Source organism: Dipodomys spectabilis, unplaced genomic scaffold, assembly GCF_019054845.1.
Source record: "Dipodomys spectabilis isolate Male_0828 unplaced genomic scaffold, ASM1905484v1 ptg000156l, whole genome shotgun sequence".
In the NCBI taxonomy this organism is placed as follows: domain Eukaryota; kingdom Metazoa; phylum Chordata; class Mammalia; order Rodentia; family Heteromyidae; genus Dipodomys; species Dipodomys spectabilis.
Window position 1 is genome coordinate 4,590,487 of NW_024870833.1, and position 17,045 is coordinate 4,607,531.

Consider the following 17,045-nt stretch of genomic DNA (forward strand, 5'->3'; position numbering starts at 1 on the left):
AGATGATTTTAGATTTTTCTTTTTTGTTTTTTGCCTTCTGGCCTTTTGCCTTTCTGTGTGGTCTAGCATTTGCTCCATTTTAGTTATTGCTTTAATATTACTTTAAAATTTTGTTATCAGGTGCTAGAAGTGCATGTTATTCAGAACCTACAGTTTGCAATGTGCTCCACCAAACTTCCAACTGCCAATGTCTGCATCTAACCGCCACAGAACTCACATTGAAATTAGAAAGTGTTTCCATTTCCATGTAGCAGTCCCGATGTTCTACTGAGTTATTACATGACCAGCAACTCTCAACCAATGACTTCTGGAATGGGAAAGTTTGGTCATATTTTATACCAATTGTCAAAATTTATTCATATGATTAATCTGTATTAGGTAGCTTAATTATTCCCCTGTTATTGAATAATTTGTATTACTGTAGATCTTCTTTTCTCCCCTGCTTGTTTCCTATTGCTGTTTGTTTGCTTTGTCTTTACTAACAAACAAATTTCACTGGAATTCTTGCCTTAAGACCTGTTCTTGGAAGAATTAAAAACAGAAAAATAATATTAAGAAAGTTATTTGCAAATTCTTTTCTGAGGAATTATCTGGTGTATGTCTGGCTTGAACCCAGGGCTCCATGCTCTTAATTTTCATTTTATTTTTGTATTTTATGTTTTTTAATATAAAAATATAGAACACTTGACAAATTTGCATGTCATCCTTGCATAGGGTCCCTGCTAGTCTTCTCTGCATTATTTCAGTTTTAGTATATGTCCTGCCAAAGTGAGGATTTTTGTTTTCGTTTTTGTTCAAAGCTGGTGATCTACTACTTGAGCCACACCTCCACTTTGGCTTTCTGTTAGTTAATTGAAGATAAAAGTTTCACAGATTTTTCTGCCCAGGTTGATTGTGCACCAAGATCCTTAGATCTCTACCCCTGCGAGGATTACAGGTAAGAGCTACCTATACCTAGCTTAATTGTGTTAGTATGACATTAAAAAATGACTTATAAATGCCTTTTTCAAGAATGGCATTTTCTTGTTTTTACCACCCCTGCCGAGTATATACCCACATATAGGAAACAAGAAAACAAGTGTCACTGGGCACTAGTGGCTTACAACTATAATGTTAGTTACTCAGGATGCTGAGATCTGAGGATTGCTATTGAAAGCCAAACCAGGCAGGAAAGTCCATGAAACTCTTACATTCAATTAACTACCCAGAAGCCAGATGTAGAGCTGTGCTTCAAGTGGTAGAATACTAGCTTTGATGAAAAAGGATAGCAACCAGGCCTGAGGTCATGTAGCAGGATCTCTCTCTCTCTCTCTCTCTCTCTCTCTCTCTCTCTCTCCACACACCAATAAGAAAAACAAGAAAAGAAGTATCACATCTTCAATGACTCAACAACCAATACACTAATTTGTATTACTCTAATATTTCTGAATTTATTCACCATTTTTGTTGTTAGTCTCACTACTTATGCAAGATGATTCTGATTTAGGAATAAGCATAGTTTATTTTTATTGGTCAAAAAATAGAGTTACTGTAACTCAGAAAGAGTAGAGCTTGGGATGAGAAAAGATTTTAAAAAAAACAAAGAAAAGCTACTAAATAGTATTTAAAAGCGAAATGTAAGCTCAGACACGAGGTATTATTTTCTTGAGAATCATCAACAATGATGTATTTTATCCTGTGTAAATTTTACCTGTCTGTAATAGTTAGCAATTCTTTTCTGGCACTGATCGTTGATTGTTGCTAAGCAATGACTGAAAGCTTGTATCTTTTCATTTTACCATTTGCTACATAAAATTCCTTGTATGAGTCTTTGCCAAAATGTTGCTTTGCATTTTCAACAAAATTATACTTCTGAAGGTCTTAATGTATTTTTTCTTATGTAATATACTCTTTATGGAGGGAAAAAATTTGTTGGGTCACTGACTTAACAGCATTTGTCAAATTATCACTTTTTCAATATGGAAACGCACACACACACACACACACACACACACACATACACTGAACACACTTAGCTGAACTAGATCTATAAAAGAAAAGCTGACCATGTCACCACTATGACATAGCTCAGCTCATTTTGCTGCAAGAGATGCCAGCTGGGGACTGGATCTTTGCTGCATGTTTTGAGCACAGTAAAAGGCCAATTATGAGCATAGGCATAATGTTTTCCAATCCTACTAGTAATTTCATTTTCTATCTTAAAAATTTATCGTGATTGAGAGTGATTTCTTTCCAGATCAACTAAAACAGACATGTCAGAATTTTGGAAAAAAGTGATAACTGCAATCACAGGAAAAGAGTTCAAACCTTGGATTGAGGTGTAACAAGTTCTTGAGAAAACAGAGGTCTGCAAAAGCTCAACTAATTTGATTGGCATGTTGAGTGTATTTCTCATAAACCCCAGAAAAATGCATATATAATCTTTCAAAATAGAGCCATTATTAAATCATCACTCAACATATTATGACCATGAACTCTTTTCCAACATTTTTGGGCCTTTCCCCTTATATGTAACAAAATTCTTTCTATGCCATTTCCCTTCCTGCCCTCTTTTCTTCTTCCTGTTTACTTTCTTTCTTCCTTCTCCCTCCCCCTACTTCCTCTCCCCTCTCCTTCCTTCTTTGCTCCCTTTTCTCCCCTTTCTCCACTTTCTTTCTTTGGCTATTCAAGCTCTCTACCACTTGAATCATGCCTCAGTCCTTTTTGCTTTTAGGATAGGGTTTTGTGCTTTTTTCCCAAGCTGGCCTCAAACCATGATACTCCTGCCTCTGCCTCCTCAGTATCTAGGATATAGACATGCACCACCACACCTGGCTCATTCCCAAAAAATCTTATGTAGTACTTTATTTCCCATCGGTATTATTTTCTATCATCAGTACACATGAAATTATCTTCAGAATTTATTTCATTTCCACACGCATTACATTTATTTTGTTCTTTATTCTTTGTTCATTAGAGAATGATTTTGTTTAATGAGAAAGTAATCATATTGTGCCAAATTTTCACATGCTTCAAAACAGATATATATATATATATATATATATATATATATATATATATCAAATTGGGTAGCAGAGGTAGGAAAAGGCAGTGACTTACCCTTTTTGTAGAAAGTATTAAATTCCTCATTTATGTACTATTGCTCTTCCTTCCATAGGCAAAAAGCTTGTGATTTAAATGCTAGAATAACTAAAATGTTCCACTTGCTAATATCAGGTAAGTACACTAATGACATACTAGTGATAACTACATGTTATTTTACTAATAATAAACTAATAATCTAAATACTATTCTAAAAATAAACCAAAAAATGTCAGCTATAGTACTCTTTTGGTAAATGAGTTACGTTTAACTATTTATCTACTTCAAGGTGAGTACATAAAGTGTCATGCAAATAAAAGAGTTACTTAGTTACATTTAGCAAAGAAATGCTGATATTTACTAAGGTAAAAAGAAATCAGTGAATTTTATTTCCTTTTGAAAGGATTTCACTTAAATGCTGCCATTTGCATCTCCGGAAGACAGTTATTCAATTAATACTCATTGAGTAGATATTGAGGGATAAAATGAAAATACAAAGTCAAAAGACGATTATTCTTGAAAATTACTTTAGATTGATTGATAGCTGTATAGTGTAATGAATATTTGAATGTGGTGGGTTCCTACCTGCAGATTTACAAGGTGTGCTAGAATTTTAGAGGAAGATTAAAGTAATATAATTTGTTGCAATCTGGTACGATTTCCTCATTGTTGACTTGAATTTTTAGCTACACCTTTACAGATGGTATAGATTTGGTTTCATGGGATGGCATCGCTGGGAGAGTTGAGACAAAGGCACTGAGGAGTGAAGAATTATTTCTTGTTCAGGAGAAGCACAGTAATTTATTTGGGCTAGAACACAGAATATGTGAGACAAAACATTGAGAGATAATTTTGGAAAGACAATTGGATACCAGATGGCATAATATCTTGCATACTAGCAATTAGGAAATGAAATACATAATTCTTGCCTTCTAGACTATTAGAATAAAAATATTTCATGAAATATTTAAAGCTTTCTAGTATACTAACACAGTTATGAAAGGTCGACATGTCCTATGAACAACATAAAGTATGTTTATTTTTGCCTTATCTCAGTATAGCAACAAATCTGTGTGCTTTCACAATATCTTTGCTATCCCTAGATTAATGAAATTAATTTAGTGTTTAGCTAATTGGGGTTTTCAATTGACATAATTAGTTTTGTTTAATGATAAATATAATCCATACTTGCAAAAGGAACTCACTTTTATTTGTCATGGGTCCTATTAGTTAATTGTTGAGATAGTTTATATTCATTTTGACAAACAGTAAAATGGTAAATGAAATCAATTCAATAATTAACATGAATAGAATGAAGAAACTAACCAAATAACAAAATCCAGTTTTTAACTACTGGTAGTCCATTAGTGCAAACCAAGTCACTTCTCAGTTACATATAATTATGCTATATTGCAAGAGTAGTGTAGAATTTTTATAAAAATCCAAATAACTAAAAATCTTTACTATAAATTTTGTGGACAAAGTAATGTAACTGCTACACAAAGACCTGTAGCATAAGAATTTGAAACTGAACAGCCATCAGGTGTAGTAATTCTAAGGATATGAGGAGCTATTCACACATTTTGTATGTGTGAAGCTGTGAATCCTAGACCTGACCCTTGCCATTTCTGTACTCCAGATGATAACATATGGAAATATATGAGAACTATGCAAGACTTACTATTTGACTGGATACAATAGGTGAGAGAGAAATATTAAGGCTGAACCCTACCTAGATTTTGGCTTGCATTTGAATGACTTGCAGTTTGCAGAATTGGCAGAAAGGATAAGAAAAGCAAGATTGGGAGATTTTTTTAAATCTCAATTTGGTGTCTTACATGATTTTGAAATATTTTTTATTCATTTAGCTAGAGATGACAAGAGTCTCATTGAATATTGAGATGCAGAGTTCGGAAAACACATCTATGACAGGAAGATGTAATATTGGCCACTATCAATATTTAAATTGTCAGTAGAAAGTACAGAAATAAACTATACTTCTCAAGAAAACTTAAGAGGAAATTTCTGTCTCAAGATTGAGAAATGGGATATTTGATCACTTGCCTAGGAAGGGGTTTAATCATGCAAATTAGACCTAGGGAGAATAATGAAGAGTGTAATGACATTTAGAAAAGGTGACAGAAATTTAAGATTTTTTTTTGGTTCCTGTGAAAATATCTTTGGGATTTTGATTGCAATTGCATTTAATCTGTAGATTTATTTTCAAGAGTATAGCCATTTTCAATATATTAATTGTACCTATCCATGAACATGGAAAATCTTTGATTTGATGCCTTCTATAGTGTTACTTTTACTCATTGTATCTTTCAGCTCAAAGATTTTTACTTCATACTTTTTGTTTCATTTTGAGAAGGAATTTCACTGTGTGTCCCAGTATACCCTCAAACTGCTCTCATCCTGTCTCAACCCCCTGATTGATTGATCATATTATAGGTTTGTGCTACCACACAGTTCTCTTACATTTCCCTGCTAGAATATTGTGTCTTTTCTTTGTGTTTTATGGAATTGCTTTGTATTTTAAAACGCTTGTTTTTAATTTTCCATGTTAGAGTTTGCCCACACTGATTGCTGATTGTTTTTGACACCTCATTTTGATTATCAGATGATCAATGTTTCATGAAGGCTTTAAATGCTTGATATATTATGTCATCTGTGACTGAAGGGTTTGTTTTTTTTTTTTGTCCTTCCAGAAAGTCTAAATAAGCTGCTTACTTTTCTAAGCCTGTAGTTCTGCTGTTTCACCACTAGGTAATGCCAAAATTTTAGGCTTGTCACAAGTCTGTTTTAATTGTAGTACCAGTCTTTAAACATTAGAAGGTAGTCCAAAATACTCAGTATATTCTATACCTTGATCAGAGGGAGTCCTGAAGTGAGTAAACCACTATCCGGGATAAGAATCTCCCTGGGGTTGAGGTTTCTAAGACACCCCCAGTTGCTAGCCTATAGTCAGGGACTACATTAGTATGCCCTCTTCTGGGAAGGATTATGGAGGGATTCACTCTAGGACTCCATCACATTCGGATGGCCTCTCTCCCTCCCCTCAAGCAAGAGGCAGTCAGTCTCTCTCCATTTATGGCCCTTTTTAGTTGGGGAAGATGTGATACAGGCCAATCTTTCCCTCTTGCTTTTTCAATATGCCTTTGCTTGTTCTTATACTAAATCCAAGTACTGTGGTCTCCCAGCTGGCTTCTCTAGCTATGGTGGAAGTCAATCCACCTGTGTGGAGAGGTCAGTGGAGGTTCTCTTCACTACCAGTTTGCTCTGCCTTCTTCTACGTTTTAATTAAGTAAAATAATTAAAATGTAATTGAAAGCATCTCAAAAGAAGTAGAAGTTTAAATGAAAGTTAAATTAAATATATATGTGCCATAATTGTCAAAAATCCCTTTCCCCCATACAAACACAGTGAAAGTAAGGTGCTGCGTGACCTTTAAGAGATTCCGGCCCCAAGTTTCTTCTACAGGTGCTGGCCATAGCTCCTCTGAGTGACAGAAGAGACCAGACACGGTAAAAGAAAGAAAGAAAGCCTATTTTGAGAGACTTGCTTTCTTGGCAAGCAGGCAGGGAGGCAAGCAGGCAGGCAGGCAAGCAGGCAGGCATTTCTCCTTAGAAGAAGAAATGCTGTCTTCCTTTTCTTCAGGCCAACTACATACAAGTTCTTCCATATCAAGGTAGCATAGGAGTATTTGCAGTGAGTAAACTTCTTTTTTCAGGTTGTGTGTGGGTGTGTGTATGTGTATGCATACATGCATGCATGTGCCAGTTCTGGGGCTTGAACTCAGGGCCTCATAATCTTGCTTGGCTTTTTTTCTTTTTTTTGCTCAAGGATGACATGCTGCTGCTTGGTCCACTCGTCCACTTTCTGCTTTTTGCAGGTTAATTGGAGATAAAAGCATTACAGGAAGTTATAGATTTGTCTGCCTGAATTGAATCTGAGTGGGGATCCTTAGATCTCAGCCTCATGAGCAGCTAAAATTACAGACATGAGTCACCAGCGCCTGGCTGTTGGTGAGTAAACTATGATTAGCTAACGTAACCTATACTCTCTGAGAACACTCACTTGTCCAACAATCCCAGTTTGTGAGTTTCTTATAGTCTGTCACAGGTGATTCCCCTTGTTAAAATAATCCTTGAAAACAACCAGAGCACAAACCTCTACAGGGCTCTTTGTTTCTGTTCACACACTCAAGTCGCACTGGATGTGTCTGAACCTCATAAACATCAGTGGTGAACATAGGACCCAATCGTGTCAAAATTGTGTAGTATTGTCCAAAAGGAATTCTGCTGGCTTTCAACAATTACAAATGAACTGTAATTACCTGCACGGCTTGTTAAGGCATTGGTGTCTGGAACCCTCTTCTACCTCTAGATTTCTGATTCAGTATCTTTGGGACATGGGCTAGAAATTGCCAGTTGTAACTAGTGGACAGGTGATGTCCATGCTGCTGATTTACTGACCACACAGGACTAGGAAGTGGAGTGAGCCTCTAGGGCGGCCATGAAGAGGGTGATTTGGATTATGTGAGAATTTACTCACATATTTAAATTGGAAACCTGCAGATTTTTTTGACTAAATATTTGGTTTTTATATAAATAAAGGTCATAACCACACTGTTGACATGTAATACTGTTATAATACAACAGTTAAACTTGTGAGTCTACAACAGAAGTCATCTGTAGTTAAACAGGAAACAAAGTTGAAAAAGACCATGTTAAAACAAAACTACTGGGAAACCTTCAGATTTTTGATGTTATGACACATTCCTGGTGTCAGGAATGTCAGGATAGCGACAAGTACACCATTTTATTAATTTATTTTATCATCATATTAAGTTTATGTTTTGGATAATTTCACTTGAAATTTTTTTTATTCTTAAAATTTAAATACTTTAATTGGAAATGAAATCAACCAAAGGAAACTTGAAATATAAGTGAAAAAATAGCTAAATATATGCTAAATGCTGAACTTTTGTGAGGTTTTTCTTGTTTTTCAGAAAAAATGATGGGAAAGTATAGTTTGGCAGCAGCTTAAAGAGAGACTCAAAATCTTTGTAGAAGGACAAGGGATGTAGCTCAGTCATTGAGTGCCTGCCTAGCAAGTGAGGCCCTAGATTTGTAAAAAAGGAACTTTTATAGAAGAGAAATGAACCTAACTGTTAAAGATCAATTTTTCTGAATCTTATGGTTGGAGGTTGAAAGTCAGCATATGTTGATGGTATAAAGTTACAGGGTTTTAAAAATTGTTTTAATTAAAGATACTGCACTTGAAATATCAAATGTTTAAAAAAGAAAATATATCAGAAATAAAAGTGGGTAGAGAAAGTGAATATGATCAAAGTCCATAAATAGCACAATGAAACATGCATAATTAATATAAGTTAATGAAAATGATTAAAAAATAAAATACAAATATTACTTGAAGAGAAACTATATATATACAAGTATACATGGTTTTTCTGTTTTATATTGGTGTATCATGGTGAAATATTCTTTGAATATATTTAATATTCAGAAGTGTTTTTCATCTTTAGATACTTATATTGAACATTAACATTGTTTTCATAACCATTTGTGTTATATCTTTCTGTTTGGTCATTGGTTTCATGGGATGTAATAATTTGGCAAAACAAGCTTTTGCAAATTGGCCCTTTAGTTAATTACTTCGTTTGAAAATTTAATTTCAGCACTTTGGTCTTCAATAACTTGAGTTAAAGATGGACTCTAGTGGATGCCATTAGTTTTAACTGCTCAGAAGCTTTCCCCTTGTTTGTTAATTTGCATAGCATTTGTTTTTGGAGAATTGCCCTTCCTACAGTTTTAATTGGTGAGGGTTATGTGAAGATAATTCCATTCCCAACACCAGTGGGGCTGCATAAACTGAGCTGATCAAAAAGAGTGCCATATTCAAATACCAGACGGATTGGCTGATGTTAGCTTCATTGATACCTGTTTTATTTTAACTTAACACCTATACCAATATAGTGAATATAGCTCCTCTAAATCAGGTTTACTGCTTTCTTTCAGCACTTCAATTTTCTGGTGTAGCCCTAATTTGAGGAAATTCTGTTAGTTCTGTTGATATCACAAAGACAGTATTTAATTCTCCCACCAAGAATGTGTGGAAACATGTTTTAGTGAAGATAATCTTACCACCAGTTCCAACTGGGTTGCATAAAACCAATCTGGTCAAAAAAGTGCCTGTTCTATTAATTATTGTTGGCTATGCTTATATATAATCCTCTATTTTTATGTACTTGGAGTTTTATTTCTATAAAGGTAGTTGGAATGACTTTCTTAAGTCTGCCTTGCTTTTTTTCTAGCATGTTCTGCCCTGATAAGTGGTATTTCTGATGTAAGTCTTCAAAATAGAATGTTGAAATGGAAACATGAATTCAAGATTCCCTGATTTCCCTGATGTAATGATATTGTTTTGTTATTATAAGCAAAGTCCCTTCCAACAACCAGTTAGCAATTCTATTATCTTAGTTGGATAAGAAGTGATGGGACAGAGTTTGGAATTAGTTTGGAATCCTGTGAACCATTCAGATTCCTGGAAAATCCTCTCTTCCCTCTCCTTCTTCCTCTCCTTCTCCCTCTCCCTCTCCCTCTCCCTCTTCCACTTCCTATCCTTGCTCTCCCCTGACCTCTCCTCTCTTCTCTTCAATACCCTCCCCTTCCCTCCTCTCTTCCTTCCCCTCCCTTCTCCCCCCTTCTTCTCTGTTCTTTTTCCTGCCCTCTTCTCCCCTCCCCTCCCCTCCCCTCTCCTCTCCTTTTCTCCTTCTCTCTCTTATTTTTGGGCAGGATTTATACTCAAAACCTCATGCTTGTCATGCTGGTGTACTATACCACCTGAGCTATACCTTCAACTTGGCTTTTTGCTGGTTATTTTTGAGATGGAGTGTGATGGACTTTTCTGCCCATGCTGTCCTCCAGCCACCATGATCTTAACCTCCTGAGTAGCTAGGATTATAGTCATGAGCCTCTGAGTCACAGCTAGATAAGTCCTAGCTTATCATATTGGTAAATTTTACCTTATATGAAACCAAATACACAAGTGAGAAAAGAAAATGAATGCATTGGGTGCTGGTGGCTCATGCGTGTAATCCTAGCTACTCAGAAGGCTGAGATCTGAAGATCACGGTTGAATGCCAACCAGGACAGGAAAGTCTGTGAGAATCTCATCTCCAATAAGCCACCAGAAAATCAGAAGTGGCACTGTGGCTCAAAGTGGTAGAGCACTAACCTTGGACTGAAGAGCTCAGGGACAGCATCCAGGCCCAGAGTTCAAGCTCCCTGACCAACAAAATAAATAGAAAGTGAATGCATTTGAATTCATGAAATTAAAATCATTTGTTTCAAAAACATATCTGGAAGCCCTGATATGCTGAAGCCCTGATAATCAACGTAAGTATATTTGAAGATAAGACCTTTAGTTCATGGCAAAGGAGTCATAAGAGTGGGACTCAATTCCATAGGACTGGTAGTCTTATAAAAAGAAGACCTAATCTCTAACCTTCCTCCACCCCTCTGCCACACACACACATCTTATACACAGAAGGAAAGGCTTGTGAGGAGAAAGCAGTGTAATCTACACAACCAGAAACAGAGGCCTCACCAAGCACCAACCCTTTTGCCATCTTGATCTTGGACTTCCAACCTCAAAAACATGAAAAGAGATTTCTGTTCTTTAAGCCACCCAGTCTCTAGTATTTTGCTATTCCAGCCTGAGCAAATGAATCCAAGGGATGATGGTTGGCAGAGCTTACAAAGACAGAAATTTAGTCACCAAAGATGAGCACTCCTGAATTAATTCAGTAGTCTTTTTATGAACTTTCCTCCAGCATGCTCATATTTCCACAGTAGAAACTACTTTTACCTCTCTATTGCAATAGTAACATATACTCCCCTCAATTGAAAATTTCTACAACCACAACACCCAAATAAGCGTAAACCATTCCTTACCCTGTAGATTGAATAATCACTTCTAAATTTAAATTTAGCCTAGTGAGTGGCTCACATCTATAATCTTAGCTACTCAGGAGACCTAAGTCTGAGGATTGCAGTCGGAAGCCAGCCTAGGCAATAAGAGTCCATGAGACTTACTACAAATAACCACTGAAAAGCTGGAAAAGGAGCTATAACTCAAGTGGTAGAGCACTAACTAGCCTTGAGGAAAAAAGCTCAAGGACATTGTCCAGACCCTGAGTTCAAGAACCAGTACCTGCACAAAAAATGCAAAATCTCAAATTTCAAAGTGGAAGAGTTAGAGCAAAGCAACAATAAAAGAGTGAAATAAAAACAAGGAGAAGAAGTAGGAAGCTCAGGAAAATGGCAGGGAAAGGACAGTCTGGACTCAGTCTCAACAGGCAAGGACTTTTTTTTTTTTTATTGAAAAACAGGGATGGGCAGCAACTTTCCCTCAGGATTGGAGGGTATGTAAGGAGGTGAGTTGGAGTTAGGCTTTTATGGGGTCTGAGCAAGAAGACAACAGTTATCAAAAAGGCTATTAGAGGCTACCAGAAGGGCTATTAGGGCTGAGGGAGTTGAGGACTTTTGGTTAGGCCCACACTGGAATATTTATGGCCAGGCTTAGGTTGCATTGTCCTGCCTACATCCAAGCATGGCTGAGGACACCTGGGGTTTTGCCTGACATCTCTATGCACCTGGGATAATAGGGTGGGGGTCAATACTTCACATCTAGTTGGGTTTTTCCCCTGTAATCTTCTTAAGGAGCAGGGCATGTTTCTCAGTCATATCCACATCACTACTTTCTAAGACAATGTCTGTCTCAATAAGTGCACTTATTAATAAAGATTAAGGAGCTGACATTTCCACTAGAATGTATCTAAAATTTCAAGGACATAGTTAGAAAGGTGAAAAGATGATACTGATTCTTAAAAAGGAGTGAACTTATTTTTCCCTAAACTGGATTTCAGCAAAGCTGAGAGAACTTATTTTCTCATATATATTTCCAAATGCAATGTTCTGGTTTCAGTATTTTAGCATTTCCTAAGATTAATTTTGCCCTTTACTAAAATTGTGATTCTTAGTGGATTGTGTTAGTGCATATCTCTGATACTAATACTTAGGTTGCTGAACAGAAGGACTACAAGTTTGATACCAGCTTGACCTCATCTGAAAACCCCAAAGAAATAAAGTGGAAGAATGGTGTAGAATAGAATAGGATTCTTTCTCTCATATTAATAATCCCTAGATGAATAGGACTAATTCCTTGAAGAATGTGTGCCTTAAAGTTGAGCACTTAATAGATGTTTATTATGTGTTTCCAGAATAATATACCCCAAAGGAATGTTTTAATAAATTTATTACATAAGTAAAGACATATTAAATTATAGCAACCATAAACAGTTTTTGAGCAACAGATTGAACAGATGATATTTATAATTTCTAAGGGAGACTAGTAATTAGCATCTAAATTGTAAAAGAAACTACCATAAATCAATAAGAAAAATACAGTCTTTAAGAGGTAGGTAAATGATTTATGGGAAAGAAAATTTAAAAAGTGAGTAAGCCACTGGGCTTACTTCTATAATTCTAGCTACTCAGGAGGCTGAGAACTGCGAATCAGGTTTGATATCAGCCAGTGAAGAAAAGTTCATGAGAGTTTTCTCTCCAATTAACCTTCAAAAGACCAGAACTGGCACTGTGGCTCAAAGTGGTAGAGTTGCTAGCCTTTAGCAAAAGAGCATAGAGATAGTGCCCAGGTCCTGGTTCAAGCCCCATGACTGACAAAAAAAGTGAGTATACCATTTAGAAAGCTGCTTAAAGTCCCAGTGAATAACAAAGATGTTGATTAAAATTGTGACAAAACAATAGCAATTTGTGATGATGGTGATGATAATGATGATGATGATGATAATGATGATGATGATGATGATGATGATGATGATAGATTGGCAACATTAAGCAATCTAGATAATGCCAGGTTTTGGTGGATGAGTGAAGTTGTTTTTTTCCTACTGGGACAAACATTCTGGAGAACAATAAATACTGCATTGTCTAGTTCTATGTGAAGTATGATCCAGTCATCCAAATGGCACCTATATTTCCCAAAAATGCCTTTAGAAGACCTGTAGGGAACCTAGAGGATGAAGCTTTGCATCATTATTTGTGGAGCATTAAAAGGTACCTACATATGCCTTGTTAGGAGATGATAGGTTAAACGTATTTGTAGAATTGTTCTCACCAGTGAGTTTTATCCTTCTTACCCATTATTGTCTCTTTCTTTCAGTTTAAAGAACTTTCTTTAGTGTTTTTGTAGTACAGGTCTGGCAGAGATACTCTCTTAGCCTTAGTTGGAAAAGTCTTTTATCTCTCCTTCATTTCTAAAGGAGAGCTTTGCTGAATATACTGTTCTTGGTTGACATTTTGTAATTCCCTCATGATAGTCTCATGCCAGTTTCTCCTATCCTGTAAACTTTGCTGTAAAGTCTGCTGTCAGGTAAATTGGCTCACCCCCGTATTACTGGCTTTTCTCTTGCAGCTACTTTTTCCCTCTAAGCCTGTGGTCACTACCACTATTGCAAAAGTGAAGGACACTATGTCTAGATCTGTCAAGGAATCAACTATTGATGATTACCCACTTTTTCAACCACTTTTTCAACACTTGAGACCAATCCACATTTCTTCCTGTTACTGTATTATTTAGAAAGAAATAGGAGAGTACCTAGAAAGAGCAATCTGTCCCCACAAGCCTCACCTTGGAGGTAGGGTAGGCTCAGTTTCTTCATCTTCAGTTCTTGGCCTTTGGACAAACACTAGGAATCTGACTGGATCTGAACAGTCCTTATGGAAGGAGCAGCCCCAGGTTTCTATATCACACTTGACACCACCAATGCCAAAATCTATGTTATATTCCCAGCTCAAGTCCTATCAAGGCCAATATAACATAAGGTTAGAACTAAGGCCCACCCTATTATTACAAGCTACCTATTGCTTAGATGGACTCAGGACCCAAGACTACAGGTGATACTCCCTGGATTAGAAGACCTGTTGAACCATGTATCTTTCTGTACCTCTGTAACTATTTAAGAGATTCCATCTCCAGGCAGCCCTAGGTATGGAGATCATTAGAGTCTGGACAATATTTGATTCCATTACTGTAGCATTATATTTTAGGGAAAAGTCTTTTGACATATCCAATCGCCTGTGAATAGAGTATTACACCATGCTATGTACATGGTTGAGGTAGTGGTAGTGAATACAGCTAAACTAAGTTGAGTTGATATTAAGTCCATATCCCAAGGACTTGCACAGATGGTAGTCATGCAAGTCAAAATACACGTCTGCCTCACTGGGGGCACTGGTATCTGCCTATACTCCAAATATCCAAAGCTCCACATTGTTGTTCAATGTTAGGGGATGGGTGGTGGAGACATTCTCTTCACAACATAGAATGGCACTAAAGTGGGTTGTGCCTAAGTCACACAGCCATAGAAGGAGGGCAGAGCCAGGTTCCAGGGGATCACACTTGTAATCCTTGCTACTCAGGAGTCAGAACTGAGGTTCAAAGCCAGGGGCAAGAAAGATCATGAGACTCACATCTTCAGTAAATCATCCAAAAAGCCAGAAGTAGAGCTATGGCTGAAGTGGAAGAGTGCTAGCCTTGAGCATAAAAGCTACGAGACAGTGTCCAAGTCCTGAGTTCAAGCCCCATGACTAGCATCAAAAAAAAAAAAAGGAAAGCATATCTTAGCTATGGTAAATAATGCTGCAATAAACATAGTTGTGCTGGTATAACCCCTGTTTTCACTGTATTTGATGTTGGTATAATTTGTGGAGGGAAAGGGAAAAACAAATTGTTTAAATAGGGATACAGGTGGACCCATTGCAACAATGAGATGTATAAGATGTTATGTGGAAAAATGAACTTTACAATGTTGGCGGGGGCGGGGGAGACACAACGGGAGATGCAGGGGGAGTATGAAAATGGATGGGAAGGGGAAACAAAGGAGGAGGCAACAATGCTTGATAAGAAATGTACTCATTACCTTGCCCATGTAATTTTAACCCGTCTGTATGGTATTTTCACAATTTTTTTAAAAAAAGGAGAGCAGTAGAGCACATACTTAACAAATGTAAACTGTGAATTCAAATTGAAGTACCTTCCCCCACCAAATCATTGACATTGAGCCATACATAGAATTAAATGTCATAAAACTGTATCAATCATTCTAGTAAATTTTTTCTTGATTTATATTTTGTTCATTTTGATAGACTAATGAGGAAAGGAAGATAACTTTAAAATAGGGTACAAATGAGAAAGACAAAGAAACAGATAATATCCCAAAGTGAGGCAGGACTGGACTAAGAAATCATTCTAAGCAGCTCCAAATTGAATAAAGCCATGGAATTTTGTAATGAGCTGGGTTTAATTATAAAATTATGTGATTCTTAGGATTAAATTTAGCTAAAGATCTTTTCATTACTTATTACTGATCATAAATATTATAAAATGAGCATGAAATTCCATCCTAGACAATGAAAGAATTAGCTCTACAGCTGACTTAAAGGATCACTGAGAAGGACAAACATTTAATATTTGTGTCTTATGACCTGCAACATGTACAGCAAATAGATTATATGGTTATTTTATGTAAAATGAACTCAGGGTACAAAGGAACATTCATTTTCCATATAGCAATAGCAATATAAACCTTAATCTGTTCCTTGATGATTTGTAAGCATCGTTGTAATAAACCAGGAGAGATTAGATTCGGTCAATATATATACCATCAACTACTTGATAATTAAACTTCCAGAATGTTTCCAAATTTGTGAATTAATTACCCATCCGAATACATTCCAATCCTATGTATTTGCTTTGAAATAAACACCCAGAACTGACATATTGGAAATATGACAGAATTGAGAGTTGATTTATATAATATATAGATAAAAATGTGCTAGCTGAGATGCTTTCTTTTTTTCCCCCCGAATCATTTAGACAAATTTCCTTATCATGTTTGAGGCCCCTTAAAGTGAGAAAAAATGTAATATTTAATGAAACAATTCTCATGGTAAACTTCCATGATTCTCATGCAATCTTGAAGTAGAAGGAAAGCTTATTTGCTTGGTTGACTACAAAGGGGTCTTTTATATATAACATTAGTAACAGTTAAGCAATCTATAAAGGCTGAAAATACAAATGCTATAAGGAATTGTATTGGTAATTAAAGCTGAAACATATGTTCTCCACATAGGATTAAAGGATTAGCAATCGACAATCTATATTTAATAGCAACATAAGTTCTCGAATATACTTTTGCAATCTCAGAATGGAATGACCGTGTACTCTTTTCAGCAAAATTTTCTCTGAGGAAACTAGTAAGAACACACTTAATGATTAAAAATACATATTTACTTCGGAGGAACATAACTTTAATTGACTCTAAGCAGAAATATGAGCCCATCAATGGACTGACCTTATGTAGTGGTCATAGGGAGACAGGACAACTATCCTGGTAAGAAAAGAAATAGAATAGATATTTTTAAATCCCAGAGAAGATGTATTTGAAACAAGTTATAATTTGTCTTATTGTATTCTGTTCTCTGTTGTTCCAGTGAAAAGTCTGCTGTTTATGGTCACTGAGAACAATGCTTATTTGTGCTTTTAGCCATTCTACTTTATCCAAACAATTCTTTTTTTCCTCCTCCCCAGTTTTGAAAATGAATGCTTGGCCAAAAAATGACATTATTAACTTACTGTGCCTGGGGAGCAATTACTGTGAATTCGAATGTGCATTCTCTTAATTTAAAATAAAAATGAGAAATATACGAAATAATTATACTTCATTATGCAAATTATTTTAGTTTCTTGCTAAAAAGATTTGACTATTGCCTTTGATTCAAATGGAACACAAATGAGGCATGAGATCTCCTGTTGCTTTTTTCACAGTTGAAAACAACATTGAGTATTAACAT

General features: G+C 36.1%; 1 non-coding gene across 1 annotated transcript; it reads right to left on the reverse strand.

The window, feature by feature from the left end:
- Positions 1 to 669: 669 nt before the first annotated feature.
- On the reverse strand, positions 670 to 776 carry LOC122118613. Its single transcript, XR_006149418.1, has one exon. It is a non-coding gene; the product is annotated as a U6 spliceosomal RNA (small nuclear RNA).
- Between the last annotated feature and the right edge of the window lie 16,269 nt (positions 777 to 17,045).